General features: G+C 41.7%; 1 pseudogene; it reads right to left on the bottom strand.

Moving 5' to 3' along the window:
* Positions 1–3,964: 3,964 nt before the first annotated feature.
* On the bottom strand, positions 3,965–6,074 carry LOC124968286 (transforming protein RhoA-like; annotated as a pseudogene).
* Positions 6,075–20,935: the final 14,861 nt, after the last annotated feature.

Below are 20,935 nucleotides of genomic sequence, written 5' to 3'. Positions count from 1 at the left end.
TGTAATCCCAGTGACTTGGGAGGCTGAGGCAGGAGGATTGTAAATTCAAAGCCAGCCTCAGCAATTTAGTGAGGCTCTAACTAACTCAGTGAGACCCTGTCTCTAAAGAAAATATAAAAAGGGCTGGGGACGTGGCTCAGTGGTTAAATGCCCCTGAGTTCAATTCTCCGTATTAAAAAAAAAAAAAAAAAAGAATATGTATCCTATATGGTTCTGTTTATATGCTGCTCAAAAAACAAAACTAATCTATGGTAACAGAATTAACAGAGTGGTAGTTTCTGGAATAGACCTGGGTTTAAAATAGCACCAGGGGACTCTGGGATAGTGAAGATGTTTTAAATCTTGATCTGGGAGGTGGTCATATGCCTGTATCCATATGTAAACACATTTTACTTTAATGAGGTTTATTAAAAGTTTTGCCAAGTGAATGCATTTGGAAAATGACATTAGGGAGGCTCAGATCACTGCAGTGTGAAGCCACTGTCAAGGGAGCGTTGGTCATGTGCTGTCACAAAACACCACTGCGGGTCCCGGCTTTAAGCTATCTTCCACAAGTCAGGGACGCCCCTTATTCTCAGGAATTTACTTCTCCAAATAAATATGTCCTCAATTCTATTAGCAAAGATGCCTCTTTCCTTTCTACTGGGGAATTGATGGGACTAATTTAGTTTGTTGAACTCTTCTTCAATTTTGTTGCCACAAAGTCTGTTGAATAAACTCCAAAGTTGGGCTCAGGGCATTAGGATGATGATTTATATTGATTTTTTTTTCAAAAAAATCTAATTCTGTTATTCTATAGCAAGCTCTTTTCTTTTCTTCTTCTTCTTCTCCTTCTTTTTCTTTTTTTTTTTTTTTTGCAGTGAAAGGAAACAAAAAAACTTACTCTTTCCTGCAGAGACAGCATCTTATATAAGCAGACAGTGGCGTTGAACTTTTTGATGGTGGCATTATGACAGCTGCTAACACTTGCATTTCCCTGCCAAAGTCCTTCAACTTGGTTGATCTCACCAAAGGGTGAAACTGGTGCAAAAGGGCAGCCATAATCACATGCAAAAGAAGCACAAGGTTGTTCTGAAACAAATCTCTTAAAAAGTTTTTATTTGTTCTTTTTAGATATCCATGGTAGTAGAGTACATTCTGACCTATCATACATACACGCAGTGTGACTTCCCATTCTTGTGGTTGGACATGGTGTGGAGTTTCACTGGTCGTGTGTTCACATATGAACATAGGAAAGTGACGTCCCATTCATTCCACTGTCTCTCCTGTTCCCATCCCCCTCCCTTCCCTTCATTCTCTTTGTCTAATCCAGTGAACTTCTGTTCTCCCTGCCCCCCTTATTGTGTGTTAGCATGCCCATATCAGAAAGAACATTCTACCTTTGTTTTTATGGGATTGGCTTATTTCACTGAGCAGGATGACCTCCAGTTCCATCCATTTACCGACAAAGGTCATGAATTCATTCTTCTTTAGGGCTGAGTAATATTCTGAAACAAATTTTATATGCCATCCCCCACAAATTTTATATGCCGTCCCCCCTGTAATCTACCGTTCGTTAAGTGTCTGTTGTTGGTATGGTACAATGGTACAAGGTTTCCTTTTTAATTCTTAAAAAGTTGTGGTAAAAGAAACTTTGCCAGTTTAACCAGTTTCAAGTGTCTACTTCACTAGCATGAGGTACATTCTGGTTGTGTAGGCATTACCAGACTCTTTTCATCTTGCAAACTATAATTCTGCATCTGCTTAATACTAACTCCCCATTCCTTCTCTCCCCAGCCCCTGGAAACCATTATTCTACCTTCCATCTCTATGACTGTGACCGATTTAGGTACCTCATGGAAAGCAGAGTTGACTTTCTCCAATTGACTTATTTCACTTAGCATCAAGTCCTTGAGACGCCTCATTGTTATAACACGAACTCATCCTTTTAAAGGCTGAGAAACCTTCTATTGTATGTACACCTGTTCCATTGCATGTCCATCCTGTTTATCCATCCATGTATCAGTGGACGGTTGAGTTGCTTCTACCCTTTGCCTCTGGTGGCACTTGTACAAACAGGCACAAATACCTGTTCGAGTCCCTGGAAGCAAATTCACTGGATCATATGGTAATGTTATTTTGAATTATTTTAGAAAATGCCATACTGTTTCCATAGTAGCTGTACCATTTTCAATTGCCACCAACAATGTGCCGACTTCCTATTTCTTCATATCCTTGCTAACAGCTGTTTTAAATTTGTGCTTTGATAGCATTTGTCCCAGGGAAGTAGTATCTCCTTCTGGTTTTGATTTACATTCCCTTGTGATTAGCGATATGGAGCATCTTTTCATGTGTCTATTGGTCATCTTTTCTCTCTCTCTCTTTTTTGTACTGGGGGTTGAACCCAGGGGTGCTTACTCACTGAGCCACATCCCCAGCCCTATTTCGTATTTTATTTAGAGACAGGGTCTCACTGAGTTTCTCAGGGCCTTGCTGAGTTGCTGAGGCTGGCTTTGAACTCGTCATCCTCCTGCCTCAGCCTCCCGAGCTGCTGAGATTACAGGCGTGTGCCACTGTGCTCAACTCTGGCCATTTCCTTTATAGAAATATCTATTCGAATTCTTTGTCCATTAAAAAAATTGGTGGCTTTTGTTTTCTGTTTTTAAGTTGTAGGAAATATTTATATATTCTGAAAAAGTTGTGTTTTTGAATGTTATTTCATTTAGTCCTCACAATAACACAAAAAAAGAAGTTTCATTAACTCAATTTGTAGCCTAAAGCTGAGTGTGGTGGCCCATATCTGTAATCCCAGTGACTTGGGAGGCTGAGGCAGGAGGATCACCAGTTTGAGGCCAGTCTCAGTTACTGTCTCAAGATAAAAGATTAAAAGGGCTGGGGATGTGACTCAGTGTGGTTAAGCATCCCTGGGTTTAGTCCCTGGTACAAAAACAAAAACAAAACAAAAAACAAACAAACAAACAAAAAAAATTTTTTGCAGCTTTACCCTGAAACGCACATACAGAAAGTAACTTGTAATTCATTCACCAAAGGAATATTTATCGAGCTCTTGTTCTGAGGCCAACACTGGTAAAAGCAGTGGGAATATAATAATAAAACAAAACTGACAAAGACCTCTGCCTTCCCTCAGCATCAATTCTAGACACTCAAGAAACAAGATTAATAAACAAAATGTGGAAGACATGAGAGGCGATGAGTGCTAAAGAGGAAAAAAAATTGAAGAGGGAAGGGAAATAGGAAGTATTGATTGGAGATAGAAAAGGCTGTAATTTTAAACAGATCGGGCAAGGGAGGTCTCCTGATAGGATATTTGAAGACAAAAGGAAGAATGGGAGGGAAGCATGATGTGATCTGGAGGCAGAACTCTCTGGAAAATAGAGAAGAAAAACCAAAATGTGACTGGGTGCCGTGGCGCACGCCTGTATTCCCAGCAGCTCAGGAGGCTGAGGCAGGAGGATCCGGAGTTCAAAGCCAGCCTCAGCAACTTAGCGAGGCCCTAAGCAACTCAGCGAGACCCTGTCTCTAAATAAAATATAAAATAGGGCTGGGGATGTGGCTCAGTGGTTAAATGCCCCTGAGTATTCAATCTCCAGTACCTTAAAAAAAAAAGGAATTCCTTGAATTAGCGCCTGGTGTGTCAGGCGGAGTGCAGAGGGCTGTCACAGCAGTGTCAGAGAACTCTGGCAGGTCAGACGGGTGGGCATCTTTAATAATCCTGGTTGGCTTCTTAATACTGGTAGCAAGATGACTTCTGATTTGTAATCACAGGTAAATGATGGATAAATAAAAAAGGCCAGTAATCCTACAGCAAGATTAATAAACAGCTCTTCAAGATCAACTGCATAGGCTGGGGAGATAGCTCAGTTGGTAGAGTACTTGCGTTGTAAGCATAAGGCCCTGGGTTCGATCCCCAGCACTGGGGGGAAAAAAAAAATTAACTGCATAAGGCAGTGCTTGCAGAAAGGTTTCACAAGACAAGGGTCCCAGATTCCATGGCCATTTCAAAAACATACCTCACTCCATCCTTGGTTTTTGCTGTGTACCTAAAGGCACCCAATCTGTTTGCCAGATCTTTTTTGTGTGTGTGTGAGGGGAGGGGGCACATAACCACTGAGCCACATCCCCAGCCCTATTTTATATTTTATTTAGAGACAGGGTCTCACTGAGTTGCTTAGGGTCTGGCTAAGTTGCTGAGGCTGGCTTTGAACTCATGATCTCCTGCCTCAGTCTCCGAAGCTGCTGGGATGACAGGCATGTGCCACCATGCCTGGCTCCTTCTTCGGGTCTTACTGGCTCCTGCTTCATCCTGGTTAACTCCAGCCTTGGGTGCTCATCATTCTGAAGATCCTTCTTATTCCCAACCTGGATGATGGGTACCTTGTGACAGAAATGCTTGACCTCTGGGGCCCATTTTTCTGGGCTGTATTTTAACCTATCAGCATTGTCCCTGGAGAGATCCATCAGTATACCATCAGCGACTGGGTAGGAGAGGAGCCTCAGGTGAGAGCCTGAGGAAGAGCCTCAAACTCTTCCTGCCCAGCTGTGTTCCACAAAGCCAGCTCTACCTGCTTTCCATCGACTTCGACGTCTGCCACATTAGTCCTCAAACACTGTGGGCACATACCCTTCTGGGAACTGTCCTTGCTGCAAACTAGGAGCAAGCATGTCTTACCACATGCTGCATCACCAACTCTCACCAGTTTCTTCCTGATGGCAGCAATGACTTGCAAGTATGCTGCAAAATGCATGATCTGTGGGACAGAAGTTGTACAAAAGTATCTCGGATTTCCCGGATGGAAAGCTCAAATGTCTCCGAGTCTGGCCTCTTGGCTCCGGAGAATGCCTGTCCGTGAGTCCCAAGCTCTGAGATGAGGGTGGGTAGCTCCGGAGGGGACTGTGGACTAACAAGAGAACCGAACCCATGGAGGGTGGGGAGCAAGTGCAGGAGGGCCTTGGCTAATGTTTTAAAGTCTATTTTCTCTCTCTTCTTTAGATTGCATCACTTCTATTATTTTGCCTTCAGGTTCACTGATTTTTTTTTTTCCCTTCCTTGAGCTGTTAAGGGGAAATTTCAGTTGGTGTATTTTTTGGTTCTAAAATTTCTCTTTGGTTCTTCTGTATATCTTGGACTCTTTTTAAAATTTATTTTGAGTGTGCTCACAATGGCTTGTGAAAGTACTTTTATGATGGTTAAAGTCTATGTCATGCAATTCCTATATCTTTATCATCTTGGTGTTGGTTTTTATTGATACCTTTTCTTTTTCTTTCTTTTTGTTTTTCTTTTTGGTACCGGGGATTGAACCCAGGGGTGATTAACCACTGAGCCACATTCCCAACTTTTTAAAAATATTTTATTTAGAGACAGGGTCTTGCTGAGTTGCTTAGGGCCTCACTAGGTTACTGAGGCTGGCTTTGAACTCGAGATCCTTCTGCCTCAGCCTCCTGAGCTGCTGGGATGACAGGCATGAGCCACCGCAATATCTTTCTTCAGTTTAAGATTTTCCTGGTGCTTGATCTGATGGGTAATTCTTTGTTGTTGGAACCTGGTCTTGGTTATTGTGGTTACGAGTCTCTTAATCTTACTTAAGCCTTGTATTTTAAGCAACTGCCTCTGCAATTCCTCAGCAGGGAAACCAGAGAGTATCCTCTGTTTATTGCCAGGTGTGGGTAGAAGTCCAGCCCCCACCGCTGGATTCCATTGATATTGGGGTGGGGTTGGTCTTAGTTCCTTCTGGTTGGGCCTGGGAGAGTTTTGGTGGTCTTCTGTGTCTCTCGATGGTTCCCTGTCTGGGAGGTAGAGGAGTGCCTTGTTTTTTTGTTTTTTTTTTTGGGTGCTGGGGATTGAACCCAGGGCCTTGTGCTTGCAAGGCAAGCACTCTACCAACTGAGCTATCTCCCCAGCCCCAGGAGTGCCTTGTTTTGATCACCATGTGGAACCCACTGATATCTCTGGTGGAATCGGCCTTGTCGCTGCTGAGTGGCGGTGGAAGATCCATCTCCACCAGACCTTCACTCCCATCGCCCCGTCCAGGCGGGGAGTAGTGCATCCAGATTTCCCAGGTGGTATGAGCTAACATCACGATGGGTGGGAGAACTCATTTTTGCAACTGAAGAACTGAAGTCCTGGCCTCCCTCGGAGACTTCTTTGGCAGTGGTCTGATGGGGTGGCTGTGGGTTCTTGTTGGGGCTGCAGAGGGTGGAAGTCTGGGCTGGTTGTTGGTGCCCTATTGATGTGGTAGGTATGTGGCACAGTCGTTAGTTCAGCATTTAACTGCTTGATTCTCTAGACAATTTTTGTCCCGCAGGGTTGCCCCTTTCCTGCCCCTTTGACCAAGTGCTCTTTCTGTCTGTGCCCATTGGTACATCAGGTTTTTGGCTTCCATAACGCCCACTCGGAGGTACATAGGCAGAAAAAAATCCCAAGTCACTCACAACCGTGAAGCTTTTAGAGACCTGGGGGCCCTGACAGCCTGTCTTTTCCCCCCCTAACTTTTAGACTTAACATTTATTATATATATATAATATAGCATATATATATATTTATGTGTTTATTTTATGTATAATGTCTAAGAGTTTTAATGGTATTTGGCAGAAAAGTAGGGAAATACGTTTATTTCATCTTCCTGGATGCAGAAGTCTCTGTATCATTTTAGAAACACTAGCTTATTTAAATATTCATCATACATTCATAGGCAGGCTCAGAGAAGCGACTTGCTCAAGAGCATATTTGCCGTCGGATTCTGCACAGCTGAGACAGTCTCGCCCTGCCACTTTGCCAATAGCAGCACCAACATCTACGGAACTTCATTGCATTCCTGTCCCTATCCCCATGGCCTTCGCATACAGTGGAGTTAGATCCTTGCCTATATATCTCTATATGTCTGTCCGTCCATCCATCTATTCATCCATCCAGCTCTCTAGTCTGTTTTAAATCTACACTCTGCTGACCCTTTTCGATGTGTCTGTTGTGGTTTGGATATGAGACGTTCCCCCAAAGCTCCTGTGTTGAGGTAGGACTGTTCAGAGGTAAAATGGTTAAATTGTGAGAGCTGTGATCTAATCAGTGGATTAATCCATTTGATGGGTTAATAATTTGACGTGACTGCTGTACTAAGTGGTAACTAGGTAACTATTGGTGTGGCTGATGGAGGGTATGTGGCTGAAGGAAATAGGTCACTGGGGATGTGCCTTTGGGGTTTATATTTTGTCCCTGGCACCCTGATCTCTCTTTCTTTCTGTCTCTCTCTCCTTCCCAGCTGCCATGAGCTGACAACTTTCCTCCACCATGCTCACCATACCTTCTAGCCATGATGTTCTGCCTCACCTTGGGCCCAGAGTAATGGAGTTGGCTGACCATGGACTGAACCTCTGAAACCATGAGCCCACAATAAACTTTTCCACCCCTACATGGTTCTTCTTGGGAATTTTAACAGAGAAAAGTTAACCAACATAATGTTGACCCTGGTCCTATCTCATCGTGGTCTGCACTGGTTTGGTGCTGTCTTTGTCATGAATGGGGCCCCGGTGTGTACTCCTTCTCTGACAGCAAGCTCACCGATGAGGAGAGAGTCAGCTTCAGAGAAATACTACATAGTAGAACGGGGTCCTCCTGGGGAACATCTTTATGTAACATCTTTGTGTGTGTATGTGTGTGTGGTTTGTCTGTTTTTAATAAAACGATTCTTTGGGTTTGTTCCCCAGACCCAGCAGGGTCAACACAAAATCTGTCCACACAATACTCTGGGTCCAGTCGCCTTGTCTCTTTCCTTGACTGGGCATTGGCAAGACCATTTGGAAAGAGAGTGGCTTTGTCATCAGGTCACACAGTGAAGTTGCCAGCAGATGTCCTAAAGCATTTCAATGCCTGTCTGATGTAGTGGAAATTAAGTTTCTGAATAACGATATGGAGCATTTTATTGGTCTGGGCTTTAATTATCTTACAATGTAATGCAGGGAGGGCAAGAACCTTCCATCTTCCATGGGTGACTGTCCTTATGCCAACCTTTCTGATGCTTGTTTGCAAGAGAAACTGGTTCTGATGATCGCTGGAGCCATCTGATCCTCTCTCATGAATAAAGCATGCCATGGAATTGCAGTGAGAAAGCCCAAACACCATATATGCAGAGTCAGAACCTTGTAATGTGGTCAGTGGACACAGAACATTATCAAAATGTTGGGTTTTGTTTCTGTTAGTGATCCACCCCTCACTAAGAAGTTCTGGAATCTCTTTGGTTGATCCATGGGTTCTTAATTTAGAATTTTTAATATTCACAGGGTAAAGCAATCAGGCAAGAAGGCTCAGCTCAGATTAAAGACTGAAAAACTGGAGAAACTGTTCACCCTAACAAGGAAGTGCTCAACTTGCATTTTCCCAAAATAGTAACTTATGTGGGAAAGGACTTAGTTTTGAAGTCATCCCAGTGGGTTGAACTATATACATTCAAAGTCTGGAGTTTAGTTTTTGAATAAATGACACATTTACATGCTTTCGAATCAAATATACGAAGAGGCAGATAGAGATTACTTTCCTGTTCCTGTGCCCATCTGCCTCAGTTCTGATCTGCTTCAAGTTACAATCACCTTAGTCTGAATTAGTCATAAAGCCTGAATTTTTTCCCTTAAGAACATTACATGCGTGATTTCCAGAGATCAAGATTGTTTTCAGGAAGCAGGATGGAGATTCCTCAGAAAGCTTGGAATGGAACCACTATTTAACCCAGTTATCCCACTCCTCAGCATGTACCCTAAGGACTTAAAATCAGCACACTACAGTGAAGCAGCCTCATCAATGTTTATAGCAGCTCAATTCACAATAGCAAAGGTATGGAACCAAACTAGGTGCCCTTCAACAGGTGAATGGATAAAGAACATGTGGCATTTATACACAATAGAATATTACTCAGTCATAAAGAAAAATGGAATTATGGCATTTGCCAGTAAATGGATAGAATTGGAGACTATTAAGCTAAGTGAAATAGGCCAGTTTCAAAAAAAACCAAATGTCAAATGTTGTCTCTGATATGCAGATGCTAACCCACAATAAGGGGGCAGGGGAAGAATAGAAGTTTATTGAATGAGACAAAGGGGAATGAAGGGAAGGGAGGGGGTTGGGAATAGGAAAGACAGTGGAATGAATGGGACGTCACTTTCCTATGTTCATATATGAATAAGGACCAGTGAAACTCCGCACCACGTCCAACCACAAGAATGGGAAGTCACACTCCATGTAGGTATGATATGTCAGAATGCACTCTACTGTCATGTAGAACTAAAAAGAATTTTAAAAAACTGAAAAATAATGCAAGGAAATACAATGATACTTTTAAATGATTTTAATCATTTTCTCTTTATAAAGTAATGTATGTTTCTTAGCGGGGAAAAACGATGGTCTTCAGGGCACAAGGCACAGAATAAATGCAGACAGAAACCCACAACCTGAAACCAGGTATCTCGTGAGAACGCGATGGGGGAGGGGTCCCCTCCCCCGCTCTCTGCTGGAGACCTGTGTCTGTTTTCTAAGGAGCCATGTGGGGTGTTTTGGGGCCTCACTATTTGACAAAGGTGATTTTCCTGACCTAGTGATTTCTTTTTCCCTTGCTGTTCTGTGACTAGTCTATTCCTATATATTCCCACTGTCCCACGGGGACTCTGAGTGCCCTGCCTTTGCTCAGACTTATTTTTCTCCATTTATTTCTCTAGCACCTGACTTTTCAAACCTAGTGGAGGATTTTTTTTTTTTCCCTATGCCGGTGTCAGAGTTTGAGACTAATCTGCACTGAAAAAGGAAAATACAATATGCTGTAAATGTCTATCCGTGCTTCTGTGTTGAAGAGAAGGGAACTTAACCTGGAGAGATTTGGATTCTCAGAATACCAACAAGATCTATTTTTTAAAAGAGATTTTGTTTTGCTCTATTTCAGACCACCATCTCGCCATGGTGTGCATGCAGGGCTTTAAAAAAAAATATTGTGTTGATGAAATTGTCTTTTTAAACTCAAAAAATAGCTGACAATCTGTCTTTCTCTTGGCATGTTTGAAATTGGACAGATCCAAATAAAGATAACCAAGTTGTAAACAGAAATATCCAATCTTGAACTCCACAGAGATATTAATACACTGAAGAATCTATTTGGGGGATTCTAATTTCCCTAACAAAATAAATGTCCTTCTGAGATGTGACTTAGGAGAGAGGGACATCAGCAATTTTCCTTGAACTCCTCAGCACCTGTCATGATGATAAATTGTTACAGAACTTGTCTTCCAGAGCAAATTCCACCACCAATTTTAAGTTGCTAAGCCCTTTGTAGGTTTCCAGGAACACTGAGTGCCTAAAAATAACTCCCAAATAAAGATTAACTGATATCTCCGTTGCCTCCACCTGACTGTCATTGACACGATTCATAAGCAAGAATTCCCATCTCTTCACGTAATCTGATATTTCATCTTTCCAAATCTCTAATTTAGAAAAAGTATTACTTTGGGGAGGAACACACTGGAACACGTTTTTTTAAAAAAGTTTTTATTTGTTCTTTTTAGATAGACATGACAGGAGAGTGTATTCTGACACATCCTACATACATGGAGTGTGACTTCCCATTCTTGTGGTTGGACATGGTGTGGAGTTTCACTGGTCGTGTGGTCATATATGAACATAGGAAAGTGACGTCCCCTTCATTCCACTGTCTCTCCTGTTCCCATCCTCTCCCTTCCTTTCATTCTCTTTGTCTAATCCAGTTAACTTCTGTTCTTCCTTCCCCTCCCTTATTGTGTGTTAGCATCCACATATCAGAAAGAACATTCGGCCTTTGTTTTTTTGCGATTGACTTATTTCATTTAGCATGACAGTCTCTAGTTCCATCCACTTATCGGCAAAAAGTCATAAAATCTTTCTTTTTTATGGCTGGTTAATATTCCGTGGTGTTTGTATACCATACATTTTCTTTATCCATTCATCTACTGCAGGGCACTTAGGTTGGTTGGAACACATTTGGAACCATTTCTTCATAGTTGCACAAATGAGAAGAGATTCTTGTTTTTTGTATATAATTTTTTTATATACTTTTTTATCCATCTGCTCATGCACTGACATCATTCATTCGTTCATTCATTCATTCACTTACAGTCAGCTATCATTCGGCAATACAGACGGAGAGCCAACTGTATGCCAGGCACTGTTCCAAGGACTGGGACTTCAGGTAGGGTTCCTATCTTCATAATGCTTAAATTTTAGTGGGGATGAATTGTTAATTGTGACAGGGAAATGCTCACTCAAGAATGGGCACAATAAGCAAACAGAAAATTACTAATTTTGCGAAGGGTGACAGGTGTCGGTGGGGAACAACTTTGGGGAATCAGGAAAGGCCTCTCTGGAGCTGAATCTTGAACGAGGAGTCAGCTTGCCTCGCAAGCACCCTACCAGCTGAGCTATCTCCCCAGCCCTGTGCCAAGTTTTGAGGCGCAGGAAGGAGGCTGCTGGGCTGGAGCCAAGTAACAGACGCTGGGGGGTGGCCTTCTCTGCCATGCTTGGAAAGCTAGCATTTATCTTGAGGGAAAAGGAAGTTGTGGGAATGTGACCAAGATGCTAGGAAGTGGACAATGGGTCACCATTGAGGACGGATCAGGGTGGCCGGAGAAAGGGTAGGGAATTTGACTTGTGATGAGGCTCTGAAAAGAGGCATTTGCACCAAGGATGTGGGAGAGTGAGGGAGAATGAAGGAGCACATTTTTTAATCCCACCACATGGGAATGTGGGAGAAGGAAGAACCAAATGAGCCCAGAGCTGGGTGCTGTGGAGCACGCCTCTAATCCCTTCAGCTCAGGAGGCTGAGGCAGGAGAATCAGGAGTTCAAAGCCAGCCTCAGCAACTCAGCGAGGCCCTAAGCAACTCAGTGAGACCCTGTCTCTAAATAAAATATACAAAGAGCTGGGGATGTGGCTCAGTGGTGAAGCACCCCTGGGTTCACTCCCTGGTACAAAAAAGAAATGACCATTGGAAAATACCTAAGTGAACCCCACCATCATGCCCACCCACAAAAATGGGGTCCTAATTAGAATAAGCTATATCCTATGCTTTGTATAATCTTATCAAAATGGATTCTACTGTCATGTATAACTAAGAACCAATAAAATAAAATAAAATAAAATAAAATAAAATAAAATAAAATAGCAATGAGACCTGTCTGAGAAAAACAAATCATCTCAAATCAAGGTCCCTTTGGAACCATGGAAATTTGCCACTTGCAAATGCTACTGGCTTGATTGATCATGTATGAGTAGGTATGTGTGACTATATAACTGCTAACTAGCCTGCACATTTGTTAAGTCTTTTTTTTCTTTTCTTTTTTTCTTTTTTAGTATTGGGGATTAAACTCAGGAGCACTTAACCACTGAGCCATATCCCCAGCCTTTTTTTGTCTTTTATTAGAATCAGGGTCTTGCTGAGTTGCTTAGGACCTTGCAGAGTTGCTAAGGCTGGCTTTGAACTTGTGATCCTCCTACCTCAGCCTCCCAAACTGCAGAGACTGAAGGGTCTTAAGTCTTAAAGAAACGTGAATATTTTGGCAATCTGGCTTCAGTTATCTAAATTATACTATGCCATAACTGTGAATGTTTTACCTAAAACAGAGAGTCCTAGGAATGGTAAAATTTTCTGAATACTCTGAAAAATAAAAAGAACTGTAACATGCAATAAGTTATGTCATTAAATTGACAAACAAATGGATGAACAGGTTGACTTTAGTGATACTAATGGAATCAGACTTCAAAAGTGTTATTTTTTTGACATTTCTTTTTGAAATGATGAAACAATAAAAGCTTGTTTATTAAAAGAAAGAACAGCCAGGCGCAATAGTGTGCGCTTGTAATCCCAGCAGCTTGGGAGGCTGAGGCAGGAGGATGGCAAGTTCTAAAGCCAGCCTCAGCAAAAGTGAGGCCCCAAGCAACTGAACCAGACCCTGCCTCCAAATAAAATACGAAACAGGGCTGGGGATGTGGCTCAGTGGTCGAGTGCCCCTGAGTCCAAACCCTGGTTCCCCCCGCCCCAAATGGCTCCTAGGTTGTTGACTTGGATAGCTACCTTTGATCTCTCACTGTTGGGTTGTGAGAGATTCTCTGGGATTTCTTGAGAGAAAGAGACATGAGGAGGGTAACAGTCTTGCAGAGAGCTGGGGAGGTAAAGTGGGACAGGAGGTCTGGCAAATGGAATCTGGAAACTCAGGCATCAGGGACTCTCGGGCCAATGCCCAGAAGGCAGCAGGATAAAACCTCTTGGCGCATCCTCTGATCCATGTTGGAAGCCTGTGCTGGAGACTGAGATTGCAGAATTCATTCATTCAGACTGCATTCAGCAGACCTCACCCCTACTGGGGTTCAAGGATGCTGGGGTGAGCAGGACTCTGGTCATTCTCTCTGGGCAGTCATTTTCTGGAGTCCAGGGGTGAGTGAAATACACAGGGATAGCAGTGTGTGTAATGTACCAAGGATGTTCAAGAGGACAAGCAGCTTCCTCTGCCTGAAGAGGTCCAGGTGACTTTATGGAGGAATCTTTCAGCTGGATCTCAAAAGAGGAATAAGGGTTAGACAGAGAAAGGCTTCCAAGGAAGAGAGACAGCATTTGCAAAGGCACAGAGAAGTGGAAGAGCAAGCTGTGAGGTTGTGTGTGTGTGTGTGTGTGTGTGTGTGTGTGCGTGCGTGCATCTGGAAACTTCCCAGGGAAGTGGTCAGAGATGAACCAAAGCCTTAGAGTAGCTATTACAAGTGCTCATGGTTCCTGGGGTCAGGCAGCAATGGATGAAGGAGTGAAGACAGCAGGAGGGACTATGATAGGGAGTGGAAGCAACTTTGTCAACCCAGCGGGTGCAAGTCCCAGCTAACCGGACTCCAATGTCATCCCTCTAGTCAGCTACTGTCAGGGAGAAATATAGTCAGGACTTCTGAATTCTCTAAGGAAATCTGAACCCTAAAAATCACTTGGATTTTAAATGTTGACCCAACACTGGAGACCAAGTGAAGCCTGTGAACTGGGTTGGGACTGGTAACTGACAACCTCTGCACTATTGCTCAGGGTCTGGCTCTGGTATTCTGTGCTTTCTAAGCTACACATTGTAACCTGGTTATAGATCTAGTCTGGATAAAGTCAATGAACTAAGCCATCAGGTTATCGGTTAACACTTTAAAGGATTCCAGGGCACAGCAATTTATTCCTGTAGGTATGAAGTGAACACTTACTTTGCAATTAATTAAGTCTTGAAAATGGGCAAAAAAAAATCTAGGCTGACCCAGTTTCATGACTCAATATGGCGGCCACTGGTCACGTGGTTATTTAAATTTTGACTCTAATGAAATAAATTAGAATACAAATTTCAAATTCAGTTCCTTAGTCCTACTGGCCACATTTCCGGTATTTAACAGTCATATGTGGCATGTGGCTACTATATTGGGCAATATAGATATTGAACATTCTTATCAGTGCAGAAATTTCCATTGAACATACCTGCCATAGGATGTGTTAACTTTGTTCATTGCTGTATTGTTAGTATTGGGCATATAATACTGAGAACATAGGTGCTCAGTAAACGTGAATTGATTGGTGGCTTCATTGGCTGAAATTTGTTCTGTGAAGAGAACAAGCTCCATTCAAAAGATGGATGAAAACGGAATGTTCATATGTAGATACAACAGATTGTTTTACAAACCTACCTTATATCACTTTATGATGTCTTATTCTGTACTATCTGTGTTATTTCAGATGAGAATGCTCTAAATCACTCGAAGGTTTAGTGTTCATGTTTCCTTGGCAGTTCTTACCCTGAATGGCTTCAGGTCCCAGAATTTCTAGACACTTGTGACTAAGCAAGTCATGACACGCTGCAGCTTGGGGCTGAAGCTGTGTACTCACAGGTTTGCCCCAATGGGTGGATTGGCATTCTTCCTAGACATCCCCAGGAATGAGAAAAGGCAGAACATTCACCCAGTGAACAGAAAACGCTTCATCATTATCCACTGTCACTCAGGGAAATAGCTTGAGGGTTTAAGAGCTTCTATTCTGGATCAGAAAAATCTGGCATCAAACAACGATCTCACCACTTAACAATGGAGAGCACTGAAACCCTTGCTTCCCCAAAATTACCCTCCAAAGTAAGTAATATTATTATTCTAATTAAACAAAAAGGTACATGGAGACATAGAGGGGTTAGGTTCCTTTCCCCAGACCACATAGCTGATAATTGTGGCAGAGTTTGAATTGTGATTCAGACTCAGGCACCCTGACTCCAAGATCAGATTTCTGGACTTTCAGTAGTTCCATGATTCTGATATTTGACAAATTAAACAAACTTCTCTGTGTCTCGGTTTCCATACCTGTAAAATTGGGCTAATGCTTCCCAACTCACATGACTGGTTGCAGGATAAAGCTCTTGGCACAGAATCTTTCAGCTAGTATTGGATTTCTTTTTTTATTCATTGAAAAATATAAACTCATACTCATCTCATAAAATAAATGCATTTATACAAGACATATATATATACATTTATATATTATTTATATATATACTTATATATATATTATTTATATATATTTATAGATATATAAATCCTATCAAACAGGTAAACCCCTCCCCCACAAATAATTATATAATTCAGTGAGGGAAGGGGATAAAGAAATGCTTTTGTGCCCTGCTGGTAGAAGTATAGTTGGTATAACCTTGAGGGAAAGTGTATCAGTTTGCTTGAGCTGCCATAACAAAATACCACAGGTCAAATGGCTTAAACTATAAAAAAATTATTTTCTCACAGTTCTAGGGACTAGAAGTTCAAGATCAAGGTGCTGGCAAATTTGGTTTTTTGTAAGAGAACTCTTCTGGCTTGTCTTCTCATTGTGTTCTTCATTCCTAGGGGAGAGAGATCTATGTCTCAGTTCTACTTCTTGAAAGAATGACAATCCCAACAGATTAGCACCCAATTTATGTGTCCTCCTTTAATCTTAAAGGCCCCATTTCCAAATCCAATCACAATTGAGGGTTAGGGCTTTAACATATTAATTTTGAGAGAACACAATTTAATCCTTAACAGAAGGAATTAGCAGTATCTATCAAAATTAAGAAAGTGCTTCCTTTTAACAAAAGGAAGCCATTCCTATTAATTTATCATTTAGATATTTGCTAATATGCTCAAAACTGTATGTTCAAGGATGCTCATCGCTGTGATATTTGTCATAGCAGAAGATTGATCTAAGAGTCCACACACCTTTAAGCAAACATTAACTAAAGAGGGGTCAGCAAACTTTTTGTATAAAGGGCAGATGGCACATATTTTAGGTTTTGAGCTATATAGTCATTGCAGTCATTGACAACACATGATGAGGTGCTCATGGTTGTGTTGCAGTACAAATTTATTCAGATGGTTGGCTGAATTTGGCTTGTGGGCCATTAGGGGCTGGTCCACAGTCATCCATGATGATCCATGATGGTACCTCCATAAGGGAAATGCTGTGTAACCAATCAAAGGGCTAGCTCTAAGATACGAAATTTCATTAAGTGGAAAATCAAGAGTATTTACATGTGCTAGACACTCTTCTAAGTGCTTTATGTACATTAACTCAGTATCCACAGTTTTCCTATGAGGTAGCTCCTATGGTGACCCCCATTTTATAGGTGAGGAAATCAAAGCACCTCATGGAACTTCATCAACTTCCCATAATTAATTGGTAGAGCTTGAAGTCAAACCAGGATCTGAAACCCAATATCCAGTTCTCATTCTATTCATGTGCTGCCTCCTTGCTGTGCACCAGAACAGTGAGCTATATTCATATATATCCACACAGGTACATTTTATGCATATTTAAATATATAATAGATATGTAGATTCTATATAAAAATATATATGTAAATTTTTATATAAGTTCTATATTTCATATATATTTCAATATATAATTTGTATATGTGTAAATTATATATTTATGTGTAAATTTTATATATTTCAATATACAATTTATATATATAAATTTTATATGTCTATAAAGCGGGATTACATTAGTATTTCTCAACCTACTTTTTATTAACATTACCTTTTTTTTTTTTGTGGTGCTGGGTATTGAACCCAGGGCCTTGTACATGCAAGGCAAGCACTCTACCAACTGAGCTATATCCCAGCCCCTATTAATACCACCTTTAAGGAAAGCTTTTGAACATTTTTTCCTCATGGCTTCCCAAGGAAATTTTAGTATCACAGGTATACAGTATATGTGTTTACGTATTGTTTTATGCATAGAGTAAGATTTTTCTGCCCTCCTCCCTTAGAACCAATTTTTATCCTCTTGACCCTCAGCTGAGAATTCATGGATTATTTATGTATGTCCATTTCATGAACCCTTTCTGGAAAGATCCATAAGGACTTTGGGACAACCATGGATTCCATGGGGGTAAGGTCTGGGAGGGTTGGAAGTGGGGGATCCCAGATTGTATTACTTTCTACCAAAAAAAAAAAAGGGGGGGGGGGAGACAGAGAGAGAGAGAGAGAAAGTAAAGAAAGCAAAGAAAGACCTTCAAGTAGGGTTGTCAAAACAAATATATCTTGTGGAGGAGGGTGAGGGCCTGGAAGGAGCCCCTGCTGAGCGCCCTCGTTTGCTGGGCTGGCTGTGGTCCAGGATCACTAATGGAGCCTCTGAATCTCCAGGAAGCCGCAGGTTTGAGGAAGGCAGCCATTCCTCACATCCAGGGGATGGGTTTGTTTGCCTGGCTTTTAATGGCTCAGTCAGCACACTCTTCTTCCTTTTCCCATGTGAAAGGGCTTCTGCATTCTCTTTCCCCCACAAACAACCCCAAATTGGAAGGAAGAAATAGATGATTTAGTGAGTCCTTTAACCCTTCACTGGAATATACCTAACGACTTCATTCCTCCCCAAACCCGGAAATTCCCTCTGAGGTGAAACACTTGTCCAATTATTCTTTGTTTCTCATCGAATGAGGGCTCTGCTGAATCCAACAGTGCATTTTTGGGAAAATGGAACGATGGACGGCAAAAAGAATTGGCAGGACCCAAATCAGAATTTTCTTCTGGGTTCCAAAGCACTAAACCGTGCTTCAAAGCACTAGTGATCCCTTCATGCATCTAAATCAATTGAGAAATTGGAGACCAGCATGAACAAGCAAGTAAATTACAATGGAACAAACCAGAATTGAATAAAGTAGAAAACAGAATGTGTCTCATCTGGTAAAGATAAAGATTGCATTGTGATACTTTGTGTTTATTTCTTTATGTGTCCTGGGCTTTATTTGAAATGTATTTCCTGCTAAGGGTGCTTGTCCTGTTAAGAAATGACCCTAGCAATTTGACTGAGCCTTGTATGATTGTCTGTAGCTAGTGCAGATTCTTATCCCTCTGGGCATCTTTATTTCACAGAGGATTTTATAGATATAGGAAAGTTCAAACTTTCCCTCTGAAAGTTTGGTAACTGACTCTGCTGAAACAAATTGAAAATAGATAGATTAACAGGAGAAGAAGCTACTAAGGTGCACATAGGCTTGGTGACCACACAGAAGGTGAAACTTAGAGGGGTCAGATGGGTCATAAGGGAGAGGGTACTGGAGAAGCAGTAGGAAATTTTATTTATTTATTATTATTTAATTAATTTTTTTATGGTACTAGGGATTGAACCCAGGAGTGCTTAACCACTGAGCAATATTCCCAGTCCTTTTTATATTTTATTTAGCAACAAGGCCTTGCTAAGTTGCTTAGGGCCTCACTAAGTTGCTGAGGCTGGTTTTGAACTTGTGATCCTCCTGCCTCGGCCTCCCCAGAGCTGCTGGGATTACAGGTGTGCGCCACCACACTTGGCCTTTTCTTTGTTTGAGAAAGACCCTCACTATGTTGCCCAGTCTGGCCTCAGCATTCTGATCCTCCTGCCTCAGCCTCTCATATAGTTGATATGATAGTCATTCACCACCATGTTCTGGAGTTAATTTCAGAGCAATTGTAAATGATTTCTAGAAAACAGAATGAGCCTGGGGAACAGACAGTAGCCTGGCACAGAATTCCTTTGGGCTCTGCGGGTGGTGACACGGGTTTAACTTTTCATGGTTAAGGAAATGTCACTAAGAAGGTTTGGAAGCAGTTGTATTTGTCTTGGACAGGTCTTTAGGTGATTAGGGAACTTCAGGGAAAACCCTTCTCTGCATTTGCTGCCAACCAGGAGCTCTGATTGAAGTCCCAAGCAGCATGTTTATAGTGTATTGATTTCTGATTCCCAAGAAAGATCGTACTGGATATAAGCCAGTGAAAAGCAAGGTTTGCAGGACCCTCAGTACAAGAGGTCCTTTCAGGTGGCATTCGGTGCTGGCAACTTTCCAAAGGAGACTTGAAACTCTTTTCTATCTAGCTTGTTAATATGTCACCTTTGTTATACTAGTTGGCATATTTTATGATCAACCCATAATGTAATAACTTGGGTAATGTATTGCACTGTGTTTATTTGAAAAGTATTTGAGTTCGTAAAATAGTTGACACTGTTCCAAGTGTAGGGGACACAAGCATGCATAATGCACCAAGCTCCCATCCTGTTGTGAAATTTACATATAAGGACAGTAAACAAGGGCAGACATGATGTAATTTCAAGTCTGCCTGTAGTCTCTGCCATTGGTCTATAGAAGCATTGGAGTCAGAACTGTGGTTTTAGTCAGCGTTTTTCTGCTGTGACTAAAAGACTTGACAAGAACAATTTCAGAGGAGGACATGTTTATTTGGTGGCTCACAGTTTCAGAGGTCTCAGTCCATAGACAGCAGACTCCATTCCTCAGGGCTCGAGGTGAGGCTGAACATCATGGTGGAAGAGTGTGGTGGAGGGAAGCAGCTCACATGGTGATCAGGAAGCAGAGAGAGACTCCACGCTCCAGAGACAAATATATATCCCACAGCCACGCCCCAAGCCACGCCCCCAATGCCCACCTCCTCCAGCCACAACCACCTGCCTCCAGTCACCACTCAGTTAATCCCATCAGGGATTCATTCACTGATTGGGTTAAGGCTTTCACAACCCAATCACTTCTCCTGCAAACCTTCTTGCATTGTCTCACATGAGAGCTTTTGGGGGACCCTCACATCCAAGCCATAATAACTATGTCCTTTTTATCTTGCTGGACTGAGCAAGGATAACATCTGGAAACAATACATTTTCATTTGCTAGAGCAGGGAACAGAATAAATATTGGTCATTTCCTAACAAAATAATTAATACTAATGATTGGAACAGTTATCAATTTTAATCATCCTTATCAGCTACTGAGCCCTTTGAACAAACCTTGGTAAGAAATTTACTTACGTTATATCATTTTTTTTTCCTTTTTTTTTTTTTTTCTTATAAGACAAGGAAGTAGGCATGTGGTCAAACTTGTACATAGCATAATCCCAGGAACATATGGTTTATACATTAGATGGCAAAGGAGAATGAAGGTTGCTGATGGGAATAAAGTTGCTGATCAGCTGATGTTAAAATGGAGAAATTCTTCTGGGTTATACATGTGGGCCCAATGTGATTACAAAGGTTTTTAAAAGCAGAAAAGAGAGAAATCAAGGGAAATTAGAATGAGATCATGAAGAAGAACTTGACCATCTGTTGCTGACTTCGAAGTTGGACAAAGGGGACTTATAGCCCAGGACTATAAGCAGCCTCTAATAGTTGGAAATGACAAAGGGATGTCCCCAAGGGTCTCCTTTAACCTTCTGATTTTAACCCAGTGAGACCTACATTGGACTTCTATCTAACAGAACCTTAAGATAATAAATTTGTGTTAAGTCACTAAGTTTGTGGTGATTTGTTCTGCAGACTGTGCATGCTAATTCAGGTAGACATCATTATCTCCAGAAATATGGATGAGGACTTGGAGGTTCAGGAAGTATTGTAGCACCTTCCCAGGAACATAACCGCCTGGTTTTGATGGTGGAACTGG

This window comes from Sciurus carolinensis, chromosome 17 (genome assembly GCF_902686445.1).
Source record: "Sciurus carolinensis chromosome 17, mSciCar1.2, whole genome shotgun sequence".
In the NCBI taxonomy this organism is placed as follows: Eukaryota; Metazoa; Chordata; class Mammalia; order Rodentia; family Sciuridae; genus Sciurus; species Sciurus carolinensis.
Note: the sequence above shows the minus strand (reverse complement) of the source record. Positions and strands in the feature narration are given on the sequence as shown.